The sequence below is a fragment of the Mustela erminea genome, chromosome 11 (genome assembly GCF_009829155.1).
Source record: "Mustela erminea isolate mMusErm1 chromosome 11, mMusErm1.Pri, whole genome shotgun sequence".
Lineage (NCBI taxonomy): Eukaryota > Metazoa > Chordata > Mammalia > Carnivora > Mustelidae > Mustela > Mustela erminea.
This window is the reverse complement of record NC_045624.1, coordinates 51,674,521-51,680,520: the sequence shown is the minus strand read 5'-3', so window position 1 is coordinate 51,680,520 and position 6,000 is coordinate 51,674,521. Positions and strand designations below refer to the sequence as shown.

General features: G+C 42.1%; 1 pseudogene; it reads right to left on the bottom strand.

The window, feature by feature from the left end:
• Window positions 1-634: 634 nt before the first annotated feature.
• On the bottom strand, window positions 635-3,982 carry LOC116568756 (annotated as a pseudogene).
• Between the last annotated feature and the right edge of the window lie 2,018 nt (window positions 3,983-6,000).

The following is a 6,000-nucleotide window of genomic DNA, read 5'->3' as shown; positions in this document are numbered from 1 at the left end:
ATTCAGGATCCATGTATACAAGATAAGTATTTATTTTCTTCGAGTCTTGTACTTAATTATTAATTGATGCCTGGCTGGCTCATTCTGAATTCAACTCTTGATTTCATGGTCCTGAGTTTGAGCCCCACATTGGGCACAGAGATTACTTAAAAACAAACAACATGGGGCGCCTGGGTGAGCTAAAGCCTCTGCCTTTGGCTCTGGTCATGATCCCAGGGTCCTGGGATCGAGCCCCACATTGGGCTCTCTCCTCAGTGGGAAGCCTGCTTCCTCTTCTCTGCCTGCCTCTTGGCCTACGTGTAATCTGTCAAATAAATAAAATCTTTAAAAAAAAAAATAAGTGTAAACAACCATAATCTTGAGGAATCAGAACATATAAACAATAATTTAAATTTTAAAAATTGTATTAAAAGTTTAATTACATTTGTACGGGTGCCTCGGTCATTAGGCATCTACCTTTGGCTCAGGTCATGATCTCAGGTCCTAGATTGAGTCCCACATTGGGCTCCCTGCTCAGCAGGAAGCCTGCTTCTCCCTCCCATTACCCCTGCATGTATTCACTGTCAAATTAGTCTTAAAAAAAAAAAAAAGTTTAATTACACTTGAACCTTTACAAAGAGATTAGTGAAAATAATTTTTTTTTTAGGTGTATAATCTATTTTATTAACAGACAAGGTCTACAGATTCACTTCTTCTTGGACACACCCACAGTGTGGCCCCAGAACCCTATGGTGTGCTGGCCTCGTACAAGAAGTCCCCCAAAGTGGTGCAGCCCTCTCTGGGCCCTGATCTTCAGCCTCTCCAGGTCTTCACGAAGTTTGCTGTCCAGGCCATTGGCCAGGACCTGGCTGTACTTTCCATCCTTCACATCCTTCTGTTCAAAAACCAGTCTGGGATCTTATACTGGCAAGGATTCTGCATAATGGTGATCACACGGTCCACCTCATCCTCAGTGAGCTCGCCGGCCCTCTTAGTGAGACAGATGTCTGCTTTCCTTAACACTACATGAGCTTATCTTTGCCCCATACCCTTAATTGCAGTGATGGCAAAGGCTATTTCCCACCACCCATCGATACTAGTGTTGAGCACTCGCAAAATGTGCTGAACTTCTCAGGGATCACTAGAGACACGGCAGCGGCCCCAGTGGCAGCGAGTACGCCTCCTGTGGAAGAGCTGAAAATAACTTTTAAAAGATATATTTATTTTTTAAATGTTTTTACCATTCTTTTTTTTTTTTTTTTTTTAAGATTTGACAGAGACACACACAAGAGAGGGAATGCAAGCAGGGGGAGTGGGAGAGGGAGAAGCAGGACTCCTGCCAAGCAGAGAGCCCGATGATGGGCTTGAACCCAGGACCCTGGGACCACGACCCGAGCTGAAGGTAGACGCTCAGCACTGAGCCATGCAGGCAACCCCAAAAGATTTTTATGTAAGTAATCTCTATACCCAATGTGGGATTAAAACTAACAACCCCACAATCAAGAATCCCATGCTCTACTGGGGCAGCTGGGTGGCTTATTTGTCTGCATTCAGCTTGGTCATGATCTCAGGATCCTGGAACTGAGTGCTTCATCAGGCCCTGCTCAGCAGGAAGTCTGCATGTCCCACTCCCTCTGTCAGTCCTGCCCCCTCGGCCCCATGCTCATGCTCTCCCTCAAATAAATATAATCTTTAAAAAAAATTTTTTTTTTTTTAATTTGAGAGATGAGAGATTGAGCAGAAGAATGAGGGGAGAGGTCAGAGAGAGCAGCAGACTCCCTGCTGGGCAGGGAGCCTGATGTGGGACTTGATCCCGGGACTCCAGAATCATGACCTGAGCAGAATGCAGTTGCTTAACCAACTGAGCCACCCCGGCGCCCCTGTAAATAAAATTAAAAACAAAAAAAGAGAATCCTATGGTCTATCGACCGGGCCAGCCAGGGGACCCTGAAAATAATTTTTTCAAAGATACATTTCTACACACAACCTGGGTTTCAAACTCACAGAGATCAAGAATTGCATGTTCTATCAACTGAGCCAGCCATGTGCCCCCTCAAAAATAATTTTTAATTTTAATTTTTGTTTTTTGTTTTTTTTTTTTTTTTTAATTTTTGTTTTTTTTAAAAGATTTTATTTATTTGACAGAGAGAGATCACAAGTAGACAGAGAGGCAGGCAGGCAGAGAGAGAGGGAAGCAGGCTCCCTGCTGAGCAGAGAGCTCGATGTGGGCCTCGATCGCAGAACCCTGAGATCATGACCTGAGCCGAAGGCAGCGGCTTACCCACTGAGCCACCCAGGCACCCTCAAAAATAATTTTTAATGTACAGTACTCAGAAAACAAAATTCATGTCTTTCAAAAAAAACATTTTCCACTGTGACTTCTCTGCACTTGATTTTGTAAATATCAGAATGCTTCACTTATCTGACATCAGGGATCTCAGTGTTCCATATAAATGAACTTTCAAGGTGAGTTAAGACCCAATCCTTTCATAATTGTTATAGTCACTTCTCTTCCTTTATTAGAGGGTTTTGTAACAAAAGTGATGCTTAATTCTTTTATAGGATCATCATGATTGAACATACTTCAGCTTATACCTTACCTTTTGTATACTTTAATACTTTAGCTCTTTGGTTTAACTTGATGTAACTTTCTGATTGGGAATTTAGTTATGGACCCTACCAATCTTTTTCCTTTTACTATCCCCATTCATTCATTTGTACAAACATTTATTGGGCATTTACTCCATGTCAGGCACTGTTCTAGGCACCAACGGTACAGCAAGTCATGAAGCAAGTTACCTCACTGGTTACCTAATCATTTGGCAACCATCAAAATGACAGGATACACCAGAGAGAAATAATACCAAATTAGATGTGTGGATCTTTATTTTAGGGAGTTTGATTTTTTATTATGTCTTTGTGTGGTGAATTACACATATTTACCATTTTAACAGTGCACGGATCTGTGGCATTAAGTATTCACACTGTGCAAACTTCACTACCATCCATCTCCCAACAAACACCCCATTCTCTCCTCTATACATACTTTGAATTTTCTCAAATTGAGTGGTCAGAGGGGCGCGTGGATGTCTCCATTAGTTAAACATCTGCCTTTGGCTAGTCACGATCTCTGGGGTTCTGGGATGGAGCCGTGTGGTGAGTTCCTGGCTCAAGAGTCTTTCTCTGCCCCCGCTCCTGCCACCTGCTTGCACCCTCTCAAATAAAATCTAAAAAGTAGGCTCCATGCCAAACATAAGGCTTGAACTCACAATCCTGCCAATCAAGAGTCAACAGGCGCCACCAACTGAGCAATCAGGTGCCCCTAGATCCTCTTTTGGATAGTCTCATTTTCCCCAAATCTGTCAATTTTATTCCCAACTCATTAAAATGCCAGTTACACTTCCTGCATCAAGGGAGTATCCTCTCAAATTTACAAAGACACAGTATTTGTAGGCGTCTGAAAATTATGCCATGAAAAATTATCCCTGAATTAAGTTGGATTCCACAGCACAGTATACCATGGGGACTCATGACTGTTGAGCAACAGCTTTTTATGACCATGTGTGGATTTCTTAAGTGGATAAGTTTTTAGGGATCAATTACAAGTGTACACAAGAATTAGGGCATCATCTGAAGTATACAGGATTCCACAGTATCTATCTTTGTACTAACATCTTATAGTCTTACTTTATTAGTTCCATTAGCTTTTTAAAAGTAAACTCTACACCCAACACAGGGGTCGAACTCACAGCCCTGAGATCTAGAATCACATATTCTGAGTCAGCCAGAAGTTCTTCCATTAGTTCTTTTTATCTTGTCATACAGTTTTTGTAAGTGTTACCTTAATTTCATCTTGAAACAATTTTGTGCTGTAAATAATGAAGAGTATATCTTATTTTCCTTTACTAAGATCGCAACACATTTTGTTTCAGGAAAAGACCTCCCTCTCCTATACTGTTGGTGGGAGGTTAAATTGGCAAAATTTGTTATTCCACTTGCCCATGTTTGCTTTCTTGGAAGTTAGTTTCCTTGTTTTCTGTATTCATGACTCCCATCTATGGTATATTTCTTTCAATGTGTATTTCATAATACAAAAATGCACTGTTTTTGACTATTTAATCCAATTAATTTTGAATTACTTCTGTGGGAAATAGAAAATTCATACACCGAAAGACAACTTTTTTTTTTTTTTTTAAATAGGCTCACCTAGTGTGGACATTCACACAATTTAACACATCTAGTCTTTAAAGTTCTTAAGCCTAATATCTATCCTAGTATCTAATACATAACATTACAAATATACGACTTCTGATAGCAGCTCCCCTTTCTATAAAGGCATTTACCTCTTGACTGCTGAAGCCACACTTCCCAACCTCTTCCTCTTTCCCCAGCAACATCCAGCCCTTGGTTATTACCTTTGTCCTCTCAGGCCTCCCTTCTCTCCAACATTTCAGGTATTCTAGTGCTGTAAGGCCATTATATTTGCTGTTCCCTATATTTAACATGTTCCTCCAGATATCGATAAGGCTCCCTCCCCGCTTTGCTAAAATTAGGATGATTCAGATGATCTTAATTTGTTCCCTATTTTTCTACTTGTATCATTAAGGTTTTTATTTTTTTTTAAAGATTTATTTGACAGAGTGAGTGAGTGCACAAGCAGGGAGTGACAGGCAGAGGGAGAAGAGGTTCCACTGAACAAGGAACCCAAGCCCTGACCTTAACCCTGGGGATCATGACCTGAGTCAAAGGCAGACACTTAACTGGCTGAGTCACCCAAGTGCCCTAAAAAGAGAATCTTAAAAAGAAGTGGGGGGGGGGGGCGGCGCACGTGCGCCTGGATAGCTGTGTTGATTAAGCATCTGACTCTTGACTTTGGCTCAAGTCATGATCTTTGGGTCATGAAATTGAGCCAAGTGCCAGGCTCTGAGCTCAGTGAGGAGTCTGTTTGATATTCTCCCTCCCTCTACCTTTGCCCCTCACCCTGCTCTCTAAATAAAAATAAGTAAATAAATAAAAAGAAAGACACCTGAGGCACTTTAATTTCACAATAATAATAATATAATAATCCCATCAGTCTATTACATAGATAATAATTCTTTCCCCATTGCTTTGAGGGAGGAAAAAAAGGAGCTCCTACACTCTTTTATAAAAGTCACCTGAAACAACCCACCTCTTTACTAAAACACCCTCACCTTACATTACATTAGAGTTGTCACAGTATGTTTTCTATTACACTGTGGGCTTTTTTAAAGGATTTATTCATTTGACAGAGAGAGAGCACTCATGCGCACGGGGGAGTAAGGGAGGGTGAAGCAGGCTCCCCACTAAGCAGGGAGCCCAACATGGTCCCGGATCCTAGGACCCTGGGATCATGACCGGAGCCAAAGGCAGACGCTCAACCAACTGAGCCACCCAGTCACCCAGAGTGGGGGCTTCTTAAAGACATAAACTGCATTATTTATCTTTAGTTTACCATGATGCCTGGTACTGCACATTCTCAGTATCGACAACAAGGCTGACAGAAGGAGGGAGGGGTAGGGGTGCCTCGGAGCTTAGTCAGCTGAGCGTCTGTCTTTAACCCGGGTCATGATTCCAGGACCCTGGGTTCAAGCCCTATGACAGGCTCTCTGCTCCATGGGGAGCCTGCTTCTTCCTCTCCCTGCCTGTGCTCTCTCTCTCAAATAAATAAAATCTTTTTTTTTTTTAAAAGATTTTATTTATTTATTTAACAGAGATCACAGGTAGGCAGAGAGGCAGGCAGAGAGTGAAGAAGGGAAGCAGGCTCCCTGCTGAGCAGAGAGCCTGATGTGGGGCTCGATCCCAGGACCCTGGGATCATGAACTGTGCTGAAGGCAGAGGCTTTAACCCACTGAGCCACCCAGGCGCCCCAAATAAATAAAATCTTAAAAAAGGGGGGGGAGGAAAGAAAAACAAGGATTTTTAATATTTTTCCAAAGATTTTAGTTGAGAGAGTGCGCATGCACACCTGAGCAGGGAGAAGGGCAGAGGGAGAGGCAGAAG